Here is a 10,226-nt window from a genome sequence, read left to right on the forward strand (position 1 = left end):
TTGTTTGGAAATGGCCGTGCAAAAATTTTACAGACCTGTCCGCTCTTATTTATATGTATATGAGTTATATAGAATTATAACCCTTTCATGCATGACGGTCACTACAGTGGACAGCTATTAAAATGTCATTTTCTATGATAAGAATAGGTTTTGATGGCAGTGTTGCATATAAGCCTCTACAGTGGATGCCTGAGAATCCCACATCCAATATATGTGTTAGTGCAAAAGTACATCCATAGACCATGTCAAGTAATTTCCATTCAAAAGTAACACATACCTTGTGGGTGACACAAGATTCATAAAATGGTTAGAAATTATGTCAAATTTGCCTCTAACTCTAACTCCCATAATTCCACTGTTTCCAGTAAATCCACATACGTCACGATCAGTAACCTCCGCAACCTTTAAATTGGGGAGTCAGCCCCAATTTCACTCTCTCTGTTCAGGACTTTCATTCTGTGGGACCCCTGATGAAAAGAGAACAGTACAGTTGGGTTTCGGGATACTAGCTAAATACGAGTTTCGAAGATTTTTTTTTTAGATATTTTTAACGTGGAAAATGCTTTCGAGATACGCTGTACTTTGAGATACAAGTTTCTTTTAGTGCTGCATATTACAGTAGAGTACTGCGAGGCTCAGTACTCGCAATACTCCATCCAGTGCTAAAAGATGACATCTGCTGCTCTAGTTAAGCTGTCATGGCCAAGCCGAAGTATTTGTCACCTAGTAACCCCGCTAACCACATGGGCACGGACCACGCAGTCAGCTTCAGCGATTATTATCTCATGAGCTTTCTGCCATTAGCCACCATGCTAGTCCCTTCCTGCTGTCAATTAGTGAATCCGATGGTAGGGGAATTATGTGTCTGATGTACTAGCTTTGTAACCAGATTTTTAGGACCAGATTGAGCAAAGGCTCATTTAACTGTAATAATAATAATAATAATAATAATAATAATAATTAAAGTCACAGGGTCGTCGACATACAGAGTCAGAGCTCCGTTCCTACAGTGCGGCAAATTTCGACATAAGTCGGAAATCGCACGCTTTACATAAGTATCTATGTCACTCACTTACGCTAACACATAAGCTAGGACATTAAAACGTCAGAAGAGTTTGACTTACGCCTGGTAGCCGTAATGAAAGGCAAAAAGTTCCCTAAATAACACGAACGAAAGAAAGCGAATGTAGCACGATCAGTTGTATGGCGACTGTAAACAAAGATGTCCTACACGTTTAGCGTCACATGACGACTTATTCGTTTAAAGTAATACGGTAAAACCCACCAGTCTGACTCACAATCTAGGGCAGGCATGAGCAAACTAAGGCCCGGGGGCCGGATGCGGCCTGTTCAGCTTGGTAGTTTGGCCCGCCAAACTTGCCTGAATTTTATAATTTATTTATATTATCATTATACTTCTGCTTTTTTTTCCCCTGCAATACTCACGTTTCCCCAATAGATGGCGTCAAAAATGATAAAGACATTTCAACATTTTAGCCTTTGAGCATGACTTTTACATGTCATTTATCTTAGTCCACACGAACACTCCATCTATCTGCTCCTCCTCCTCCTCCTTCCAGGCCGAGCCGCTCATCATCGACCTTCGCGACCTGTTCACGCTCATCTACGACATAAAACAGCGCGAGGAGCTGGAGAAGAAGGCTCAGAAGGACAAGCAGTGTGAGCAGGCGGTTTACCAGGTAGGACGCTCTGAGCCCTTGTTTAGATTCTCACTTTCAGCTTTCCATTCAGAGGTGAGATCACACGTTTTTTTTTTTGTTAACCAACATGTTTTTTTGTAGACACCGTTGCCCACAGTGATAAATGATCTAGTAGGGTCTTTTTCTTAACTGAGTTAACTGGTAATTAAGTTACACAAGTAACGTAGCGCTGCGACCAAAGCAGTTATTGAAAAGTTTAGAAGCGACAGGATTCCTTCTAACAGTAATCGTGTGAACCGGCACATCGACAGTCAGAGACTTTTCCTCCCGAAGCGGACTTTCGGAACCAAGAGGACTCTCTGCACACAGTGGAACCAGAATTCTAGATGGGCGCTTGGAATTTGGGAAGAACCCCATTTTACTATACCTATCATGACAGTGAAAGTTGGTGGAGCCCAGAAATCTATGGAAACAGATCTGAAACTAGAGGAGACAGCAAAGACCTAAACAGAAGAGGCATTAAACAAACACTTCTCTGGTGTAATGATAGGGAAAGAGACATGGATGACAGAGTCTGGTGTGGATGAACTTGACTGGCCTGCACAGAGTCCTGACCTGAACCCGATAGAACACCTTTGGGATGAATTAGAGCGGAGACTGAGAGCCAGGCCTTCTCGACCAACATCAGTGTGTGACCTCACCAATGCGCTTTTGGAAGAATGGTCAAAAATTCCTATAAACACTCTCCTCAACCTTGTGGACAGTCTTCCCAGAAGAGTTGAAGCTGTAATAGCTGCAAAAGGTGGACCGACATCATATTGAGCTCTGGGTTAGGAATGGGATGGCACTTCAGTTCAAAGTATGAGTCAAGGCAGGTGAGCGAATACTTTTGGTAATATAGTGTATATGTGCGTGGAGTGCACGAGGGAGAGAGCGTTAGTGAAAGTTGAGAGCAGTTTGAGGCCTGTCATGTTGAAGCATGAGTTGGCTAAACGGGAGCTGTACTGTTGTGCTTGGTGCGGCTGATAATAAAGACCCCAACTTCCTTGTTTCTGTTTACCTTTGCTGCAAGCACAAAGTGAACAGGGTTAGCCCCACAGCTAATGTTAGCTTCGGCCCCGGAACAGATCACTAAGTCTCCCCTGTGCATTCCAACTGTGGTTGGGGCGCATGTTACAATGTGGACACCTGCGTCTTATAGAAATGTGTGGCCTATATATGTACAATTATTTTTTTCTTTTTAAATTTGTGGGTGCAGCTTATATTAAGGTGCACTCAATAGTCCGGTATTTTCAAGGGATACTTTAAGAAAGGCCTTTGAAAAAGACATCACACAGGGCTCACTTGTTTTGTGTTGTTCTCCTTGGTTTGATTATGAAGTCTTAAAGTCTTAAAAGACGTGAAATCTCAAGTTTAACAATTTGTGTTGGATGATGTGGTTTATTAACTGTAAATGACTGTGTTTTACGTAGGGATGGCTCGATCGATACTCAGGATTGGTATCGGTCCAAAGTCATCCAAAATTTCAGGACTGGACATCGAAAAGAAAACAACTCTAGCTTTTCCAGTCTGAAACCTAAGTACTAAATGATCCACTTAACTTTGAGTGACCTACTGTAAACAGGCTACTGTTGCCCCAGTAACGCTAGCTTGATAAGATAAAAAAATAAAAAAAATTACAATGGCAGGTATTAGGTATCATTAAGTTTTTTCCTTGCCTCCCTGCAAAAAAGTAAACTATATATATATAAAAAAAGCAAAACAAAACAGGACACATAATCAAATTTTGTTTTCTGCCAGTCTCTTGATAAACATTTACAGCACTGGGCACTCGTTACATTTCAGTCATTCATTCCCCTAGGGGGGCACATCCCCTACTTTGGGAACCTCTGCATTATTCTATAAACAGTGTCTGCATATTATAATATGTCATATAAAACAGTTTAGCTTATCTTAACTAATGTAATGTAAGTTAGAGGTTGTAATTATAAATGTTTCTAGAGTTTTCCTTCTATTGTACTTTGTGTAAGAAAACCCTTTTCCTTTTAAGCTAAACACTGAACTAAACAGGACTCTCACTGACTTATTCATTCAGAGCTTAATAACGTATTTATTGCAAGTGAAGGCCGACGCAGAGTTTTAAGACCTGTACCTCTGTAGTTGTGTAAATCCTGATGAGTGCTGTTGCTTCTGCTGTGGCTGTGTGTGTCGTCACAGCAAGTAAAGGCTTGCGCTGGTGTTTTTCTGCTGCACTGCAGAGGCCCGCATCGCCTCTTGTTCACAACTTCAAATTGGTTTCCCTGGCAACCATGGTGTCTGTATATGGAGGGCAACTAACTTTCTGAGGTGAGTGTTTTTGTCAGTGTAGTTGTGATTAGTTGGGAGGAGATTGTGAAAGAGGAAGAAAGGGAAGGAGAGAGTAAGAGAGAAAGAGAGAGAGAGAGAAAAGGAGAGAGTAAGAAAGAAAGAGAGGGGGAGAGAGAGAGAGAGAGACCTACCACTTATGCATTACTTGCTCGTTTGTCAATTGCTATTTTTACCTAAAAGCATGTATCCAACTGTATTTCTTAGATTGGCCCACTAGACAGTGACACCATTTTACAAAACACAGTATTACCTTTCTGTGTGGAGCTTACATGTTCTCCCTGTGTATGTGTGCATTCTCTGCAGGTAGTGCAATTTCACGGTGATTACCGTGTGACTATAAGTCACACTTTTTTTCATTCTTTGGCTGGGTTTCCGATTCCAATTCAATACTCAGGTGTGACTTATAATATATAATTTACATGTTTGTTATTTTCACACTGACATCGGGTAGAGGGCACTCTAGGCTTGTGTACCAGTATCTGCTACTCCTATCTGCGACTTATACTCAGGAGCAACGTATAGTGTGGAAAATACAGTATGCAGAATTTCCACGGTAACAAAAGTTAATATCCCCCTCTATAAGGTCATTTAGCAATGAAGTATATTTGTATTATATTACACGTCTTACATACAAGGTGGCGTCATCTAAAATAATTTCTGTATTCCTTTTTACCCTTGCGTACCACAAAGTGTAGGACACAATTCATTCATTCACTGCAGCCTCATTGGACACCCAGGACATTATACAGTTTTATATATATATGTATATATATATATATATATATATATAGTTACAACTTGTAACTTGTAACTAACAAGTTACAAGTTGGTAACTTGTAACTTGTTAGTTACAAGTAACTTGTTAGTTACAAGTTACCAACTGGCATCTTTGGTAACTTCATTATAAGAAACTAACATTTGTAACTTGTTAGTTACATGTTAACACCCAGTATTACACCCAATATTACCAAGTTCAATGTAAACAGCAGAACTGAGTGCAGAATTAAATATTCTGGTATGAAAATACAAAATAAATACATTATAACATATAAGAAAAATAAAATCTGTCTTTTAGAGCAATGCATCACATGTGTGATTAACTGAGTCTGTAAGGTATGTAGAGTCTGTATGCACCTCCTGGGAAGGTGTCATTTTCATTTTTTCAAAAATGATGAGCTGATGTGCGTACGTGATGGGACACTGTAGCGTAGCTCAAGCACTTTCAATAAATTCTTGAAGCCGGGCTCCTCTACTACGGCATATGGGCGCATATAGATATAAATATGTATATGTCAATTGCTTCCATTATTTTTTTTGGCCCTGTCTGTGCTAACACCAAGAGGCTGATTAAAAACAGTGGGAGTAAGTTGCTGTACATTCAATTTTTCTTTGGACCAGTGACAGACATATCGGGGTGATGCCATCTTATGTGCGTTAGCATATTTGTCGTGTTCCCAGTGACGTACCGCACCTCCGCAAAACATCGCTGGCAAACAGTCTTTGTCCAGTCCACTCACGTGTCATCATCGTTATGTTGCACCGGGAAACCGAAATGTTCCCACCAAGTTATTTAAATGGGGCTGGTGGCTCTTTCAACTCCACATCATGCTCCACAATCAAACCCACACACTCCATCACGTTTCTTCTTCTTCTTCTGTAGGCTAATGACGGTTGCTGGCAGCATTTTTGTTAGTAGGTTGCTCACTCAGACGTATTCGCCGTGTGACTGCGTGCACCGAACTGTGATGCTTGTACCATAACACCGCAGGATGAATACATATACCGTTACACTCCAATATATGTTTATATATATGGTCTGATCAACCAATCATATTTTCGGTCTATAAGTCGCTCCGGAATATAAGTCGCACCAGACAGCTAGAGTGCCCTCTACCGGCTGTCAGTGTGAAAATATATATTTAAATATATAAGTTACACCTCGGTATAAGTTGCAAACCCAGGCAAAGGATGAAGGATGAAGAAATGGGGGACTTCCAGAAAATACAGTAATCCCATGAAACCACAGTACCTGCAGAGAAAGCATGCATACACTGGGAGAACATGCAAAATACACATAGAAAGATCAACAACGATTCGTAAAAGAATATATAACAAAAGACATGAACGATCTTCATAAAAATAGATAAACAAAAAAGAAAACCCAACATATTGGACCTTTGATTAAAAGGACAGGAAAAAAACAAATGTCTCTACTAAAATTGCTTTGTGCTCCAGAGATAATGAAATGAATGCGATCAGTAAAGGCATCGTTATTGGTCCCACTTTATTTTTGTTCTTTACATTTTATATTTTTAACATTGCAGAAGATTTTCATCTGTTCAGTTGAATTGCCATATCCCAAAATTTCAGTACTGTTTTGTGCTTAGAACATGTTCAACTGTTACAGGTATATAATGAGATAAAATATATATTCTAACAATATTATCATCATTAAGGTCAAAAAATACAGAAAAAGTGGACTGACCCCTATGCTACTCCAGTTTTACATCCACCTAAGAGGCACAGAGTTCTAAAATTGCTAGGTCTCTCTAATCTGTTAAATTCTTTTATTTTGATATATGGCCCAACTGACTTCAGACTCAGTAGCAAATAACATTTGTTATGAAACATTTGCTGTCTTATTCTCTTTTTCTTTTCATTCCTACAATTACAGGCTTTAGCGACCTTGGCTGACCTTAAAAAAAAAACATCTTTCTGTCTAGCCAGGAGGACGTTGTATAATTAAGTCAGGGCCGCCCATAAATCAATGTAATCAGGATTGTTCTAAACAATGCAGCAACAAATTCTAAAAATATTATACATGTTTATTTTGTGGAAAAATCCTTGCACCGTGGTGTGTTGGATGGTTATCTCTACAATAGTCCACTCTCTCTTACTTTCTGTTACAGAGAGAATCACACACATACTTGTTTTGACAGGCCGGATTAAAATGCTGAATGGGCTGCTTCCGGACCCGAGCCTTAGTTTACCCACGCATGGCTTAGCCTGTATAGCTTCTTGGAATCATAACCAGCCATAAACTGACTATAATGTTTTGCAGCTGTTTGACCTTCAGATGGTGTTTTAGCTAGAAGTTAAAGATGTGAGCTGTGTTTGTTTTCTCCACAAAAGCCATCACATACAGTATATGTGCTGACTTGATAGTTCACAGTTTAAAATATTAAGTTAAGATGTCATGTTTATCTACTTAGGAAAATGTATAGGAGTGAGTACTTACATATACTTACATTACATATACTTACATATTTTTTAATTTATAAAAAAATATTATTTATTATTATTATTATTATTATATTTATAATATTATATAATAATATATTATATATATAATATATATATACTCTTTAATATATATCTTATATATATATAAAAACACATATATGTTTGTATGTAACATACATATATAAATATATAATTATAATACTTATTATTATTTATTTAATTACATTAAATTTATTAATTTGTAAAATTACATATACTTACACTATATAATCACCTTTGTATTGTTGAGCACACAGAGGTGACTGACTCGCACTGTGGAAATTGTTTAAACACGTTTTGCCTAAGAAAACATTAAATGTTTTCTTGAGAGTATGTTGAAATATGGATTCTACAAATAATTGAAATGTATTGTATTTTAGATATAGACAGACAGACAGACAGACAGACAGACAGATAGATAGATAGATAGATAGATAGATAGATAGATAGATAGATAGATAGATAGATAGATAGATAGAGCTACCCTTCTAGCTGTTTGTTGACTAAAAGTACATGCAATGCGAGGGCAGTACAATATAAAAAGACAAAGAAAGCATTCAAGCTCATAGCATTCTCAACATAAAACGATGTGCTTTTAGAGAGGAGTAACTAGCAGCAAGCCTTTTGGGCAGCTGACAGTGGGCAATTAGTTTTTCAGCCACCATGTCTCTAAACACATTTATTTCCTCCCTTGTCACACACTGTGAGAACAGAACAACAAGGCAGGGCAAGCAAGGGCTTCATTTACTTGCAGAAATATTTATAATTGTTTTGTCATTTATTTTTTTTATACAGCAGTTATTTAACAAATTCTGGAAGCATGGGTGAGGGATGGATGGTTGTTTTAAATAAAGTACTCAATGAACAAAAACAAATCAAATTGTTACAGTACACACAAAGTATCTGTAAAAATCTGATTCTAATAATCCTTTGATGACATGATATTATGCACACCGTGCCTCTTGAAGGAGAGAAAACAGAAATGATCTTAAAAACCAGTGTTGAAGTCAATCACAGGGGTCCTCCACTAACGTGAGATAGAACTCACGCACAGTACATAAGTAGCTATGTCACTCACCTACATTCAGATAGTGTCATCCATCCATCCATCCATTTTCATCCGCTTATCCGTTACCGGGTCGCGGGGGCAGCAGTCGCCACCCAAATCACATTGCACCGTACCAACCTCCCTAAACCTTCCTGCGGGTGATGAGTCCACTGGAAGGTACCAACTGCCCTAACCGGGATTCAAACTTGCCCAGGAGGTGAACCCTGGGGTTCCACACCAATGACAGAGACATTGCCTCTGGGCCAAAGCGCCACCATTCAGATAGTGGTAACATCATAATCTAGGACATAAAAACATCAGAGTCTGACTTATGTCTGGGAGCCATAATGAAGGGCGAGAAGTTCCCAAAAGAACTACACAAACTAATCTACGGTGTACAACCAGTGAATGTAAACAAAGCCATCTTAACTGTATGGCACCTCATGATGACATATTCGTCCACTCAACTCACCAACTAGTTTTCGTGCATATTTTTTTTAACACTATACGTTGTAACGATCAGAACATACTTTCCTAGTATATTTATGGAAGATGGGGACGTAACCACAAAATGTCCTAATTCAAGGTCATCATAAACTAAAGGACCTCCTGTATATACTTTCATTATATATTAATACAGTATGTTGTTTTCTTTCGTAGCCTTGCTGTAGCCATAATTTCCAAATGTGTTAACACCCAGCTGCTCCACAAGGTTTCCCTCAAGATGAAAGATAAAATCTCTTGGTGGTATAGTAGTTATACAGTCAATCTGCAAAACGTTTTGGAAAAGGTCACCCAACACTTTGATACATAGTCAATACATATTGGTCATAGTTTTAATAACTTTCCCCTTTAAGTCCTTATTTGGCAGTTTTATGTTTCTTTTTAATATATATATTAATTTTGAATTAAGGTAGAGTGTTCTGAATGTTTGGTCACCCAACACTTTGATACATAGTCAATACATATTGGTCATAGTTTTAATAACTTTCCCCTTTAAGTCCTTATTTGGCAGTTTTATGTTTCTTTTTAATATATATATTAATTTTGAATTAAGGTAGAGTGTTCTGAATGTTTAAATGCAATAGAACAGAGAGAAAAGTATGACCTTAACTATAGCCTATTTCCCATGGCTACCATATGCTGTACTGGACTGGGGAATGAGCCAGAGAAGGCAGAGTGACGCAATAGACACACATACTCTACAGGACCTCTGGCAAACAAATGCATCAGATGCAGTGATAGCCGTGTTAGTACAATACGTGTGTACCTCAAAGTAGCAGCTCGCACAAAGGGCGGCTTTTCTGGTTTCATCCTAAAAAGAGAACACCGTAAGGCAATATCTGCAGAATCCTAAACTGGGTGAGAAAGCACAGCTGCATCCCCATGAGATCAACCAAATCGAGGGAAATAGATAAAGCAAAAACTATGGGAGACCGTCTCGGAGCCGTGAGCCGACACAATGGTAAAAACAAGGAAAGAGAAAAAAAAACACATTTCTTTAGCATTTATCTTAATTAGGAGGCAATACATCAGTAGTACACGAGTCAGTTTTACAGAACACTTTTGCAGAATTCAAGGTTGGGAGGTTCAGGTTGAATAAAAATCCAGAATGTTTTCCTGACAGGAAAACAGATATTAAATGCATAAAAACACAGTTTATCCTTTCACTGTAAAAACTGCAGGTAATCAGCAGTGGGAATTTGTGACTTTTACAGGCCACCCTTTAAATAGTATTTTGTACTCCTAAAAGTGGAACACGATAGGATGAAGCTGGGTTTGTGTCTTGTGTCCAATACATTATTTGGATGCTTACTTCAACTGTCTCACTGGGAAGTCTGCAAAACAGCTCTGTATGTGCCTTGAAA

Source organism: Cynoglossus semilaevis, chromosome 6 (genome assembly GCF_000523025.1).
Source record: "Cynoglossus semilaevis isolate Cse_v1.0 chromosome 6, Cse_v1.0, whole genome shotgun sequence".
NCBI classification, from domain to species: domain Eukaryota; kingdom Metazoa; phylum Chordata; class Actinopteri; order Pleuronectiformes; family Cynoglossidae; genus Cynoglossus; species Cynoglossus semilaevis.